Consider the following 16,055-nt stretch of genomic DNA (forward strand, 5'->3'; position numbering starts at 1 on the left):
CACGAAAAACATTTTAACTAGTTCTGTATGGCCCAAAGACAAAAAAGTATGTGTGCTTTCAAGAGAAGGAAATACAGCATACAATTTCATGGTAAAATAAATATTATTAAATACAGAATCAATTAAAAATGTTATGGAAGTTATTATTTTTAAATGTACATGCTGCTGTCATGTAAAGGCATATCAGGAATGTCATTCTCTGTTTCAAGCAGTACAGTCTGCCAAGTTTGGATAAATGTTGACTTTTAATGGCACCTGATGTAGTAAGAGGCATAGACATCACTTAATTCAACAGCATCAGTTAAATGCAGGACATTGCATTAATTAAGAGTGCATCTGTTATAACTGATAATTTTGTTCTCCCTAATTTAATAAGTATTTTTGCCAACATGTTTACTGGAAATATTACAATATCGTATATCATACAATACATATATCATACGATATTACAGTATCTTCCCTTGCTGAGAAAACTTAAGGGCCTATTTATCTGGTTCAGCTGCAGTCTTGTTTAAACAGAGGGTCATACTGAAACCAAAGGATTGCCATTTTGCCCAGAAGACAGGTCTACGATTTGACTTGAAATTTCAGCACGTCTGTGAGAGGGAGAATCCTTTACAACGGGCCAAGTAAGTCATCCTGAGCGAAAAGCATACCAACATCAAAGATGCACCGAGGAATGACAATCACAGCCGGTGCTATTGAATAACCCCAGACTCAGGAAGAGGAGGGTTAGCATCCTGATTCTATTTTCTGTGCATGCCATGATTTGACATGTATTTAACCAGGACAGGGCTAGGAACCCAAACAGTGTAAGAAAAGCAAACTAACTGAGCAAGGAATGCTTTGTCCTAACCTCAGTTTTAGCCCTCAGGTGATCGGGCGCTGCATGCTTTTAATTTTACCAGCTAGAGATATTTTTTAAGGTCTTCAGAGAACAAACGCGTCTGAGTATTAAGCGTGACACAAAACGTCACGAACGCTTAAAGTTGCAGGTCCTTCAGCCAGCGGAGGAAGATGCGAAGGGAAGGAGCGTGTTTTGTCAGCTCCAGGGTGAGAATGTCCCTGCATAAACAAAAGGCTCGGGATTGGACGCCGCAAGGGATTGGGGGGGTGGGGAGGGGAGGTGTAGAAAAAGAAAGGGGTCTAGATCTGCCCGCCAGGTTGCGAGGCTGGCAGGGAGGAGCGGAGCCGCAGGGGAGCAGAGCGCGGGGCAGCGGAGGGGAGGCGGGCGGCGGGCGGGCAGGCCGGGGTGAGCTGTTTGGCCACCGGAGCCAATCGAGAGCTGGGGCTTGATCCTCTCCTCGGGCAGTGGCTGTGCCGAGCCAGTGCCGAGCTCCCCTCCGCCGCCGGGACCGGCAAAGCCGCCTCGCTCTCTCCCCGCACCGCTCTCTCCCACTGAGCGCCTATGGGCATCTGCGGCCAGCCGGGGCTTCGCACCACCGCCACCGGCAGCAGCGGCAGCAGCGGACGACGACCGCCAGCCCGCTTCATCACCCCTTGGGATCTATAGCTGGCAGGACGGAGCGCGCTGCAGACCCTTCCCCGCCTGCGTGCAGGTATGGGGCGGCCGGGGGGCGCCCGGCCTCCTGGCCCGGCACAGCTTCTCTTGCGGCCGCCGCGCTCCCTTCCTCCTCCTCCCCTGTCCTCTCACACTTATCGCCCCTTCCCGAGCCAGCGGGGCGGCACGCAGGGCCGGCGGGCGCGGGGGCCGTGACAGCGGGGGACGACCCACAGCGCCTCCGCCCGCCGCAACCCGTCCGCCAGCCCCGCCGCACAGTCCCCCGCCGCACAGCCCCGCGGCACAGCCCCGCCGCACAGCCCCGCCGCACAGCCCCGAGGCACAGCCCCGCGGCACAGCCCTGCCGCACAGCCCCGCCGCACAGCTCCCCGCCGCAGCCCCGCCGCAGCGCAGCCCTGGCGGCCGCCCGCTCCGCCGATCCCCGCAGCGCTGGCGGCGGCAGCCCGGTCGTCCCCGCCGGGAGCAGCGCGTCCCGCGGCCGCGCTGTCCTCGCATGGGGCGTTTCCAGGGGCACGTAAGGAAATTCATGCGAGCCTGCTGCCGGCAGCCGTCTGGGTGTCGGTGCTTTGCTCTGCGCGCCCTCGGAAGTTACCTGAATGGCCAGATCCCTATGGGTTTGAAGCGTAGTGCGTCGCTTCCTCCCAGGTGAAAAATCAGAAAAAAAGCAACAAAATAAAACGAAAACAAAATCTCGAGCTTGAAACCTGTGCCCCTTTGTACCTTTCTTTCTTTGCTTTGGGTTAATGATGGTTTGTGATTATGAAACCCCACGAGGGATCAGCTCCAAGAGTGATAGCATTACTTTTAAGTCACGAGTTAATTTTACATATATACATACATATATATGTACCTATGTATGTCTTTACATACACTGGAGGTTTTTTCCCTTGCAAATGAGGAGTATAATAATACAAACCCATGCCTATCTCACAAGGAGCTCCTGCTTGACTTTCTGCTAAAGCTAAGGAAATACTTGCACTTTGACAGGTCTTGCAGAAGTGGAGTCACAGGTCTTATAAAAAATTGCAGTGGCGTTTGGCTGAACAACTCTTATTTTTAGCATGCAGTTGTGAAAGTGGTTATATAACTTTTGGTGGATTTTTGAGGACAAAATTAGCAGCTTATAACAAGTTAAACCTCTTTTTTTTTTTTTTTTTTTCTTCGGAAGAGGAGAAATTAACTGAATGAAAGCCCAATGAGTAGAGTACAGTGAACTTCAGCCTGACAAGTGACTGCATCAGAGATTCCCTGTGAAAGAGCTGCAGGTTAATAATCTCACAGTCCTCCCAAGAGCCAGGAAGCAGCAGGTGCAAGATCAAGCAATGTCTGCACAGAGTGCCAATTAGCAAGCTGGTTATCAGGCCACTTCAAGGCTATTTCTTGTTAAACCAGGGAGAAAACAGCATCATGTCAGTTTTGTCTTCCCACTGGTGCCAGTACAACAGATACTGTGTTCCCTTAGGGGATTAGTTTGTTGCTTGAACCTAAGAAGTACATGCTGCCTGAAATACTTATTTAGAACGCCTGATGTAGTTTAATGCTTTGCTTGCTAAACTTGGTGCGTAGTTCTCAAGCTGGCCTTTCCTCACCTTTTTCCAAAAGTTAAGGAGGAATAAGAACACTCTAAGATTTTAAAGAAGAGCCCCAAGAAAAGTAATTGAATAGAAGTAAGAGTCAAAAATCTGCTTATTACTGAGAGCCAGGACATGAGAGTTCTGTCTCAGTATTCAGGCTCCAAGTGGGAGACCTCCTTCCCTCACTGTTATCGCATGGTCCTCAGGATCTGCCATCCTCTGAGATGTTCAGTGAAGTCCTAAATTCTGAATATTTGTGCGTGATTACTGGGAAACTGAAGAGTGTAGTCTGATTTGCTGAATGAATCTCTGTTGTAGGGCGAGTGAGAAACCTAGCAGATAGTATTTTGTCTTCTCGCATCTCTTGGAGCCCATTGTTCATGCAGAGCTCTTGTGTGCAGGGGGGAGATTCATCTGGTAGCAGCAAGGTTTACTCAGCCTTCCATTGCAGCATCATAAGTAAGTGAAAGATGTGTCGGTGAAAAGCACCAGTAAGACCTCTAGAAGGGTGCCACAAAAATAAATGCCGTTAACCCTATATTATTATCTGGTTGGTTTAGCTGACCTATTTGCTTTTTATTTATCTTTAAAATGGACTGTGCTGTCAGAAAACATGACTTCCAGTGTGGAATAAACAAAGGTATGAGATGTTGAAGAATAAAACTCAGAAGTGTTTGTTTCTATAGTATCAGGTGAGGGTAAAAACCAGTATCTGAATTGCCAAGTGAACTATATCAATAGATCCTGTCCTTTGGAAAATGTTTGGTTTCAGTTGTGATTTGTCAATGCTTATGAAAGTGTGAATCAAGTAGATCCAGATCATACTCTTCTGTAATAAGTAGTTTAGCCCTGCTGAGGTTTTGCTTGACAAATTCGGTAGTTGGTGAATTCCAGATGCTCAATGACATAGTTCTACACACACAAAATTAACTTTGAAATAATTCTAACTCAGCCATCAGAAACTGGTAAATTCTGATTTGGAGAGGGTAAATTCCAATTTACCTGTTTGTGGTGATTACGTTTGAATTATTTCAATGAGCATTTCAAGTCAGTGTGCAGACATCTGAAAGTCTCTTCAAGAGCTGCATAGTGAGGTCGTTCACTTCTCTCTCACAGATGCTCATGGGTGTGGTTGTGCTTTTATATTAGTGTTGTGTTTCGTGTCAGGAGTGTACTTTTGACGCCAGTCTTCCAGTTGTTCCCACTTACTCTCCATCTCCATATACCTCATGGTGGGCCAGCTGGATTCCTTTAGGGTGAATCTAAGTGAGATGTGCTTGAGTCATTGCTGGAAATTCAGTCTGTGGGATCAGACCAGAGCTAGCCTGAAGTAAAACCCTATAAAATGCACGTAGTGTTGACAGAAAGTCTACCACACTTAACCATTTTGCTCTGTATATGTATTCCTCTCGGGCAGTGCAACCTGCTCATATACACCCAGTCCGTTTGCAGCAGACTAGTACTGATGCACCCTGCAGTTTGAAGCCCATACTGACTGTCTTTCACAGAGGTGTGGGCTAGTGCCTGCTGCTTGCACCATTGCCTATGCATTTGTTACCAAAAAGTTCCTTCTGGCTCAGCAGGAGAGCACAGCCCTGCAACAAACTGGCTGCCCTATTTTGTATAAGCCCACACTGAGCTCCCTTCAGTTCTAAAAGAAAATGGCTAATTTTATTTTTCTTAGGAGGCTGGCATGTGATAGCAGACTACTTTTTGTGGGGCAACTTTGGATAACTCAGGCTTGTGCTTGTTTGGTGTATGTGAACAGAGCAATTGTGGCTAGGAAGGACAACTGATGCTTCTTCATGGTTGCCTGCCACTGGCTGTAGATTTTCTGAGTTCAAGGCTCACAAAGCTATGTTTATGTTCCTCATTGCATTTGGGAGGGGTGAGAAATGTTGGCTTGAAACTCAAAAAATGTCACTTAGAAATGCTACCCTGTGTTTTCTGAGTGTGACATCTTGGTTGACTGTATTTCCAGTGATGCACCAGAAATAACGCTTTGGAGAAATAAGGTGTTGCCTGTAGTGGCAGTTCTGGGTCCCAGCACATGATGGGAAACATCCTCTAGTCCTGCAGACCAGTTGTCCGAAGCAGGTGGGCATGTGCAATGCTGAGGAAGATGTTTAGGAAGATCAACTTCAGACCAAAAGCTTCTGTTGAAAAAATGCAGAAACTTTTTTTGTTTTCCTGCAGTTTCTACTCTAAAGCTGAGAACTTTTCAGTTCTCTGTTGTTCGGTGATTTCCCTGAGTTTTTGCACTTTGTTTTTCTTTAGTTTGCTTTTTTCATGATTTATTTTTTTTAATAGAAGGATGATTTTGTTACATTATTGGAGCAATTAGGGATCAAATCCTTCTCGGTCAGAAACAGAAGACAGTTGTCATTGCTGCAAAAACTGGGCTTCTTACTGACACTTCAGTTTTACACACATTTTTACAGGGATCATAATGGAAATCATAGGATTGTCTGTGTATAGCATGAATGATGCAAAGCTCCTCCTTGTTCTGGATCGCTGTGACTGCTCCAAGACTGCTTTTAGATCACAGAAAATGTTTTGCTATTCAGAACAATAGGAATTGAAAAACAAGGGAGCTTTGCCTTCTCTGATGACTGTATTTCTATTGCTAGAGGTTGTCTACTCCAAACCTTATTCTGATGTATAGCTCCTCTGTGGAATGAAGTGTAGATTTTAATATGAGTTGTGTAGATTATAGATATGTCATTAGGAACCATGCTATTTCTTGTTCTCACTGCATTAAGTCTTTTTTTTACTAGTTTTTTAAGATTATTTTTAAGGCCTGTTTCAGAGAGGGCAACAGACCATGAGAATCTGTCTTGCTCCAGAACGTTAAAAGAGAAGCCAATCTGTCTTTCAATATCCAGTGTGATACAATCATAGTATCTTACCTGCCTTTGTCAAAAAGTCATCTCACAGAATTGACTTTTAACAATCTTTTATTTTTTTATTTTTTTATTTTTTTTCTTCTAGACATAACCATGTTTATCTATGAGATTTTGTATATTAGGGTTTGTTTTCTTTTTTTCCTGTGGTTACTGTCTACATAGTATCCTTAAGAGTTATAGTGGCATATTTTAGATTACTCATAAAACTAGGGGGGGTTTACTAAGGTCAGTTTTTCATAGAGGCTGCACTGCCATATATAATTAGTTATACTGTAAATGTATGCTATATATAGAAATTGCACGCTGCTGTCTTTATTACAAGCTTCTTTATAGAAAGAAAAAGGTACATTTATCTCTCATTACAGACAGTTTTAAAGTCATTATTGTTTGGGAAGTGAGTATTTTCAGAAACCATAATTAGTAATGAAACTAAGAGGAAATTAAAACAGTGAAACATTCAAATATGAAAAAGCCTCATAAGGATTTCATTTCTGCCTATTTTGTGTTAAGGAAGTGGGAGAAATAAAGTACACTGGGAAAGGAAAATAGACTATTTACCCTCCAAATTTCATTTTGGAACCAGTTTTTATTGAGTGTGATGGGCAATGCACAAATACAACATCAGACTGTGGATTTAACAGCAATAAATCTTAAAAATTTCCTGAATTTTTAACTTCTCTTAAAACTTGGAAAAAGCATTTGTAGAACTCATGCAGGACTCGTTGTTGACCTTGTCTTGCACAAACACTTGCTAGAATTGGAAACCTGTATTGAGCTGGTGCTACAAGTGAACTAGCTGCCCTTCATTTGTGTGCAGTTCTTTTGTGGTTTCCAGCCATGTCTATTACTCCGCTTAAGTGCCATTATGATAATACTGAATAGCCTGATATTCTACAGTAGTGTTAACAAAAAAATAAACAGCATTGTAAAAATTCTGCATGACCATTTCTGGCATGAAACAGTGGGTTTGTTCCTGGTGCAAATCTCAGACCTAGTTCTGTTTCCAGTGAGGCCAAACCCCTAGTTTGGCTTAGAGATGAGCGGGATCCTGCCCATAAATCTGGCCAGTCTCCATACAGATAACATCTGGAAAGTTGTCATTTAAAAATATGTGGGAGAACTTGGGATAGGGATGTAAATAGTGGGTCAGAGCTTTTATCCAAAATGAAAACATCCCGGCTCTCAGCTGCCAGACATCCTTGCTCTAGGCATGTTTTTTTGTTATGATCCATCTATCGTTTGTCAGTTCCTGTTCCGTCAACAAAATCTGGAGCTCAGTGTCCTTTGTGAGGAACAAGAGGAGGCTGACAGGCAGTGAAGATGGGGAAAATGTGAACATGCTGCATGACTTAATGGATACATCCAGTAAAGTCTCCTAATAAAGAGAGAGATGGCTATCACTTGTATTTCGATTTAATTTGTTCTCTGGCTGACACCTTTTAGATTACTACACACAATGGCTTTATACTAAGCATGTTTGTTGACTTTGGTCTATATTCTTCATTAATGAAGCCCATGGAAACTTTGCCTGATACTTCAGTGAAAACAGCTTTTGCCCAGATATTAAGAGGGAATGCTTACAAACTGAAACAAACAAATTAGAAGTACCTTGGATTCTGTGTAGGCAGGGAAAGATTGTTGATCTGCCTCTTTAATATTTCCATTTCATACTGAAGCTGATCCCTAAGTAAAGTCATAGCGCAGAACTTGTGACTTCTTAAGGATATCTGAAGCTGAAGATTCAAATGCCACATAAACTGATTATTAGGAAAATTTACAGATTTATTTAAAAATCACAGAAAATATATGAAAATAACACCATTATCTGCTATTTTTGTGATATGTAAAGACCTTTTTTCTATGGGAACCCTAAAGCAAGTGAGACAAATACACACAGTTGGAAACAGAGCTAGCTTCTGCCATCTGAAACTGTCTTGCTTTCAGGTTCCCAACATCCCTTCAGTCACTTACATGAAGTGATGCAACAGTTCAATATCTGGGTTATTAATTTTTTTCTCTCTCTCTCTTTTTTTTTTTTTAACTGTAAGACAAATCCTACCTTTGTCTACCATAGATTCATCCCGAGTGAAGAGAAGCTTTAAATGCAGATTGTACTACAATACATCCCAGTTGGTTTTCTTTATCTGCTTTTTTTTTTATAGTCATGTGTGCTTGATGCTCTTTCTTCTTGAAAGAACACTAAAAAAGCTCTTTCACAAGCTACAGCTTACTATTTTTTGAATTGTACATCCAAAATGCCAGTTGATTTATCCTTCAACTCAGGTAGACTGCTTCCAGCTAGAAAAATATTTTTATGTCGGTGTTTCAATAGCTGACTTTAAAAGTATGATGCATGAAAACACTATTTTGAGTACCTAGCAGAAATTGCCAATCTTCTCTTTATAAAAATAGTCTGGTTGTTTGTTGTTGGTTTTTTTTTTCAGTTTAAAATCTAATATTTTATAAAACTTAGGTTTCTTTGGAAACAAGTTTATTGTGTCATTCCAAGTAGAGCCTAGCTCTTTTCTGGACATCTCTAAGGTTTCTTTAAAAGAAGGGTATGATATTACAGGAAGAATGTTACTCTTGTTTGCCAGAGAGCTGTACTATGTTTACTATAATAGGATTAAAGGAAATTTGAAAGTCAACGCTAGCTCAGTGGGAAACTGATAAACACACGTACTTGCAGGAACACTCTGCCCAGCAGTATTAGGAAATTTATCACTATTTATTTAGCAGTTCAGACTTTATCCTACAAACAGATTTGTTATCCATTTAAAACTATGCCAGACATTGAAAGACTTAACAATATGGATGTAATTTGTGGAATCTGAACTGTTATCCTGGCGTAGCCATCTCATATGGCTTAGGATTGGGAATCTCATACCGTAGACTCTCAAAATAAGGAGTCTGTAGCTTATGGACCCTGTTGCTTTCCAAAGTCTGTGGTTTGATTCCTGGCACTTCTGGTTAGGTCAACTATTAGGCCACAGTCATAAACAGTGATTTTCAGAATCTGAGCAAGCTAGACGAGGGTGTAGCTCCTTGGAGAAGTTATTCTGGAAGAGGCAAACCAGCAATATCTCTGGATCCATATTTGGTATTGGCAGGCTCTACTGTTGAGATGCAATGGCAGTCCAGTCTCATATTTACTAATGTTTGTTTATTTGTGCCTCTGCCAATGTTTCAACTAGAAAGTGAATTCTGGAGAAAAAAAAGGCCGTGGGGATGACTTTCCATTCCTAAGTATGTGTTAAGAGGTCAGTTTTACATAGACAAAAATGCTGCTTACAAATCAGTAAAACAGAATGTGATGCAATTTTGCTATCAAATGCATACAGGAATTCTTATTTACTTGCTTGTTTTTTGTTGTTGTTTTTTTTTAAATATCAAGAGCAGAGGGGCATGCATAATCACAATGCAATACATAAGCTACTATTGCAAATGTTTATATCACCTCCAGAATGGTAATTATCTTGCAAGAGAGGGAAGCTAATCACAGTGTACTTCTGAACACCGAGAAAGGCCGGTGGTCTATTCCACTATTTGTTGGGAATTAGTAGGAACTGCAGGATGTAGTCACTGTTTGTTATGGAAGCTACTCCTGTGAGCTGTTTGTGCTGTGTATGGTAATACAGTTAGGGAAATCAATTTTTTTCTAAGCTGCTCTCAACTTAGAAATATCTTAGAAAAGTGTCTAAAGAGAAAGGATAATTTTTTAGTATAAAGTTTATGGATTTGTATGCTATCCATAAAGCCAAAATACCCATTTCTTCTCCTGTTCATATTAGAGCTGGATGTGAGCTGCTGATTTGCTCTGAGATACTAAAACCTGAAGAAATCTTGTTTTCATCCTGTTTAACATACTTGTGCTGAGGAGGAATAATCTTATTTCTCCCATGTTCCTCTCCCACACAAAATGATTTTTAAAGGTCTGTAGAATCACTGGAAAGAACCTTTCCCAGCTAGCTGAATTATCCTTTCATTTTGGTGCCTTCCTCTCTGTTGTCACCATGGCCACAGTACAGGGCAGCATGTTACGGAGTCTGAGACTGCCAACAGTGATGGGAATATTCACTTTGGTTTTAGCTGGTCCACTCTGACAGTGTAACTGCAAGCACATGGATGAGAAGTCCACATCAAGGTTTTTCTGTCTCAAGGGAGACTTGTTCTGTGTCCAGATCCACTGGCAATCCAGGCTTCAGGTCATGGTGCGGCCAAGTTCCTCAGCAGATTTGTCCTGGGCAAATTCGCCTGCAGATAGAAGAAATCTCTATCTTACTTTATAATTAACTAAAACAAAATTTTGCCTATTTGAACTCTTTTGCTTAGCTTCATCCACACAGATAGGCTAAAATCAGAGTGCTTTGCAGTTTGCTCCATTATATACAAATTGTAACTCAAGGCTGCGGCAAGTTGCCAGTTCATCTCCCCACTCAGACGCCAGCTTCATTTACTCATATAAATAACTGGATAACAGTCAAACATGATTGAATTAAGTTGTTACTTTTTCTGAATGTGTAAAATACAGGGGGATTGAGGTGCTAATGCTGTGCTTTAGGTTTTTTCCCCCCACACTGAAATCTTGGTATATTTGTTGAGAATATTTAAATGTATTTGTTATTGTATTTATCACAGGTTTAGATTTATCTTTACTATTTACAGGTCAATGCAAAATTAGTTGGTTTTTATTGTAATTTTATAATATGCATGGTTAGATTTATATTAATCAGAGAGGCTTACTTTCTCAATGAAACTGGACTGTAATTTAAAATGCTTTGGTTATGAACAGCTCCAAATTAGATTCTTTGCCCAGTATATTTTTTCCTTTAAAAATGTATGAAAACTGGCTTATTTTACCATTATTAAAGTTCATGCCTTAATTAGGATGTCAAATGCACTGTAACTTTTCAACTTCTAGGTTCATGATACCAACTGCTAATATATATAGCAGAGAGTCAGATAGCAATGCTGGTGGGATTTTTTGGCTGATAGCCATGCTTCAATTCTGCTTTCTAATAAATACTGTCTTCTCGCTATTTGTAAACCTTTCCAAAAGCTTCTCTGAGGGCCTTTTGCTTTCATCACATGACCGGTTTCTTTGAGGTGGCAGAATCTAATAGCCTATTGAAAGTATTAATGGTCCAGTGAGTGCTGATGCTTTGTTACTCTGCCTGTGGCTATGTGTCACTTTAGCTGGGCATAGGTCTGAAAACTTGTGCTGAATGGGTTGCTCTTGGCTCTGCTGCTAGCTGCTAGGTTGTGCTTAATACTGTTACAGACTTTCTTTGTGACACCTGGCATATCTAAAATGGTGCACTCGACTTCTGTGGGAAGCTGGCTCAGGAGTTGCTTTGTAAATCATGGATCATGGAATCATGGAATGGTTTGGGTTGGAAGAGACCTCAAAGATCATCTAGTCCAACACCCCTGCATGGCCACGGACACCTCCCACTAGACCAGGTTGCTCCAAGCCACATCCAGCCTAGTCTTGAACACTTCCATGGAGGTGGATGTAAGTGATCAAAACACTGTATGTCCTGTAGCTGACAATATTGTTAGGTGCAGACTCCTTGCATGGTGTCTCAAAAACCCTATTTTGTACTACGTGGCCTTAGTAGTCTAGTTAGTTGCAAAGTGTGGAAGATCTTTGAATAAGGTTGCTATTTAAGAGACAGCCCAAAGTCCAGCATTCCCAAGTTTTCTGAAGAATGACATAGGCTTATAAGGGTGGTGGTGAGGCACTGGAACAGGTTGCCCAGAGGAGCTGTGTATGTCCTGTCCCTGGAAGCGTTTAAGGTCAGGCTAGACAGGGCTTTAAGCAACCTGTTCTATTGAAAGATGTCCTTGCTTATGTCAAGGGGATTGAACAGGATGGCCTCTAAAGGTTCCTTCTAACTCAAACCATTCTGTGATTGTATAATGCTGTCATTGTTTGAACAGACCTTACAGGTCTCCGTACAGTTTGTAAGAAGAGTTACTGTCATTGAACACTTGTTACAAAAATGTATTAAAGGCTAAAATGCTCCTATTACAAACTGCTTATTACAGTGTGATATATATGTGTATAAGCAAACATGAACAGGAGTTAACACAGGTAGCCATGACCTTACATGTAAATACAAAAATATTTTATGTTTTGCTTTACTTCAAAGCCTATAAGGATGTGAATTCTAATGCAGATTTGCACATACTGGATTAAATTAATTCCTGCACAGAGGAACAGAACAGCGTATTACTTCAAGGCAATGCAGAAATGCTTTTATACTTGGAAAAAAAAGAAAGTCACTGTTAACCATGCCTTCTATATACTGGGAATTTCTGCCCATTGTGTATTGCTCTGCTATTTTCATTATTTAATATTTCTAACCAGGGACATCCTAAGCTATTGTTTATGGTTTACACAAGGCCATCTGTAGCCGTAAAAAGTATTTTTTCTGTAGTAAAAGAAACAACAGCTAATTGCACTTGCACTTTTCTCTTTTGAAGCAGTGTATCTAAGTACTGTAAAGTAGTGAAGAGAGGATTTGCTTCTGATGAACTGAATTGCTCCATACATAGATTGTTCTGGAACATTTTAGTTATACTTCTTACTCTACATATTTTGGGGGTAGTTCTGAGTTAACATCATATTTCAATGGTAACTTTCAAAACGGTTACATAAATACTTAGGTTTTAAGATAAACTCATATAATTTAAGACTGGAATTATTCCTTCAGTTTTTCTGGCTTGCATATTCTATAAAAGGCAGAATTAATTTCAAATTTGAGTGAAACTGCCTAGGTACTTTGAGACATGGAGTTACCCTATCAAAGATACCTCCACTGAAGAGTTGACATTAACACTTCTGAACTTCATTCTTTAAGAGTCACCTTATTTATAGCAAGATAAATGCACTTTCAGCTCTTAATTGCACAGAGCGGCAAAAACATTCTTTGGATAGCCTAAGTAATCAAAAATATGTCTTATCTGGGAAACCTCAGAGGATCTATTTATTCAAGAAGTTAGGAAAATTTAAGGGATGGATACTTACAGCCTGGACTTCAAAATATACAACTGCTGCTCACACATTTTAGGAGGACTCTTAATTTCTTTTAATTAAATAGAATGTTTTAAACATCATAAGCTATGTTTTCACAGAGTTTGTAGGACGGATATCATGCCACCCTAGAAATATATATGAGAACTTGAAAAGTATATTCAAGAAGAAATTCCAAAGAGATTAACGCTTTTATGTAACTGAAAAAAAGAGGAATGCAAATAGTGACAGAAGTGAAAAGTGAGTTAAGCTTTTCAGTGCTCTGTCAAATTCAACTACAAGTTAAATTCCAAACTGTTTATGGCTTTAGAGTAGGGAGAAGGGGTGGTGTTCAACAAGTGCTTTATTTTTTTAAACCACCTTTAGGAATTTCTTTTATTCATGATGAACTATTCCCCTCACTCATTCTCTGGTTGTTGTCAATATTTTTTAATGGAAATTTAACAAATTTCTAAGAAATACTTACGAAGTGCAACTTTACCATAAGATGTCTGGCTGGAAAGAAACAATCTCTTAGGATATGATCCTTTTTTAGGAGTTTATACATACAACTTGCTGTTGTAAGGCTTTTCATCAAGAAGTCAATGGGATCTATTCCTCTGTTGGCTTCCTTGGTTAGGAACTGCTAGTAGATTTTATGTTGTGTAAACTTTGCAAGTATTCATTGCATGTTAACTCTTGACAGATAAAATTAGTTATTCACTATTGACTTCCCTTTGAAGGATGATTTACTTTGTCACTATCCAGTCATCTTCATGCTATGTTGAGAGAGCAGTCTCTTCAAATCTACTTGTGGCATGCAACTGTTTCCCTGATACCAAGTTGTAGTTAGAGTTCTGCAGAAGGAATGTGCAGGGGAAAAGGGAGAAAGACAAATGTTGGCATGTTTCTGAATCTGCAGTTAAGACAGAAATCGTTTGTGCCTGTGAAGAGGAGGGTTGTGCGTTTTGTTTGCTCCTGTTTATTGGGCTGTTCTCCCGCACATGCTGGAGGTATGGGGAGAAAAAGGTTAAGTATTTAACCGTTTTTTCTTTCACTGTTTTTGCTCGTAGGACTCTTTTCTTTTGCCCCACAAAACAAAACAAAATAAAACAAAAAAACCTACAAATCAAGAACCATTGTGACATTATCACTTTGTGTGGGTCACCTTCTGTTATCAGCTTACCCTTTACTTAAAATATGCCTGTTAGCCTGACCTTGCATATATATATATATATATATATACATATATATATATATATATGTATATATATATATATATATATGTGACTTGCAATAAAACCTTCACACATGCGTAAGTTAATGAAAGGAACCTTTTGCTTTTATTCCAGATATTTCAGTAGAGAGTAACTTAGGAAAACTCCGAATGTATCTGGCCCCTTTGGAACTGTTTAGACATGTGGAGGATAAAAGTAGCCTTTGCCTTCTTTCCTTCCACCTATTTTCACTATGCAGAAGACTGGCCGAATATGAAGGTCAAATGAATTCTACAAATAACAATATCTCGAGTGCTAGTTTGGGAACATGGAGCCACAGGCTTTTTGTTTCATGTTGGGTAATTCACCTTAAACCTGTATTTTAGAGTGCTTAGACTTCCTTTTGCTCAGCAGTGCTAAGACTAAGAATTTTGCAGGTTCCTTGCTCAGTATGTGGAGCTGTGAAGCTAGATTAAGTTGAGAGGCTCTTGACTTGATAAACCTTGCAGAGAAGCAGGAGAGTAATAGCCCAAATAATCTGTTTTGTGGTAACTTGCCTAGGTGGCTTCCAAGCAAATTGAAGTGCTCTGTGAACTAAGCTGCAAAGTGTTATGGAAGTGCAAGGCCTCATTTTCCAAAGCAGCTGCTTTTAAATGTGGAACTGAGCAACCTCAATAATTTGGTACAGGCATCGCCGTAACGACTGTTGAAGAAGATAAAAATTAGGTGACCCATATAGGAATCCCCATAGGTGAGGTAGACACTTGTATTCATCAAGCTGTCAATAGGGAGATTTTGAGGATTAAGAACAGTGTACAAAAATCAGTGTGCTGAGCTGGGGAATTATTAAACTTCAGATAATGCTGAAGAAATTAGTGTTTCCAAAGCCCTATCTCTCGTGAGTGAAGGCTCCTGCAGAAGTGCTGGGGAAAAAAGGTGGAAGAAAGACTGAGAAATACTGCAAAATGCTTCTTAATGCTCCCATCTTTGGTGGTATCTGCTGAGATTTTCCATCTGTAAGGAAAAAGGTGCAACTGAAGGCTGGGGATGATCGCTATGAGGGTTGAATGCATAGATTAAATTACACTCTGGAACTAAAGGTGATAAAATCCTCGGAGCTATAAGAAGGTGTAATTAGATCCAAAGTACAGCTAAACACATTTTACCCCCTACCCTCCACTGTCAGACCCTTACACAGGGAATGGCCCCTGGTGCCAATGGCCAGAATGTCACAGTTCAGAGCTGGTGAGCCTCTCAGAGGCTGCTGGGATTTCATAGATACTTTTGAGGATAACTGAACATGATTTTACATCAAGATGCGTAAGTCAATGAATTTGACAAGTCCTAAGTTCTGTATGGAGCTGTGCACAGAGAGCAACAGAGATACTGAATTCTTCATTGATACTATAGTAGAGATTAGGATCAGCCTGTCTTTGCTTAAATGGTTTGCCTGGTACAGCCAACTGGCAGAAACAAGGTCTTTCCAGCCAGGAAACTGTACCAAACAAGATACTCGTGCTGTGAAGCCTACAATTAATGCACACGTTGTGGGAAAGTTAGTACTTCAGAAAAATAGTCAGTTAATTGTCACCGTTAGCAAAATCGAAGTTAATGGCTTCAGAAGCTCCAGCATCCCCGAAGTAAACCTTAGTCAGATCTTAATTTAGTTTCAACCAGGTGTATAAATCTATGGGATAAAGGGGAATTCTAATTACACTTTGACATTTCTTACTTTAGAATATATGACAGTCGTGCAATGGAAAAGTCCTTATTTCATTTTTGCCTCCATGAAAGTTGAACTACTGCCCTCTCTCCCTC

The 16,055-nt window shown here is 40.5% G+C and overlaps 1 protein-coding gene across 3 annotated transcripts in view; it reads left to right on the forward strand.

The window, feature by feature from the left end:
* Positions 1-1,001: 1,001 nt before the first annotated feature.
* GREM2 (gremlin 2, DAN family BMP antagonist) overlaps positions 1,002-16,055 on the forward strand; it is a 39,029-nt gene continuing 23,975 nt past the window's right edge. The window contains exon 1 of one of the 3 annotated variants that reach the window (XM_051615785.1): positions 1,002-1,053. The gene's annotated coding sequence lies outside the window, so the exon portion shown is untranslated. Of the gene's footprint in view, positions 1,054-1,480; positions 1,560-2,763; positions 2,788-16,055 lie in introns of those variants that run through there. The other 2 variants (XM_051615784.1, XM_051615786.1) reach the window with 2 other exon arrangements.

The sequence above is a fragment of the Apus apus genome, chromosome 3 (genome assembly GCF_020740795.1).
Source record: "Apus apus isolate bApuApu2 chromosome 3, bApuApu2.pri.cur, whole genome shotgun sequence".
NCBI classification, from domain to species: Eukaryota; Metazoa; Chordata; class Aves; order Apodiformes; family Apodidae; genus Apus; species Apus apus.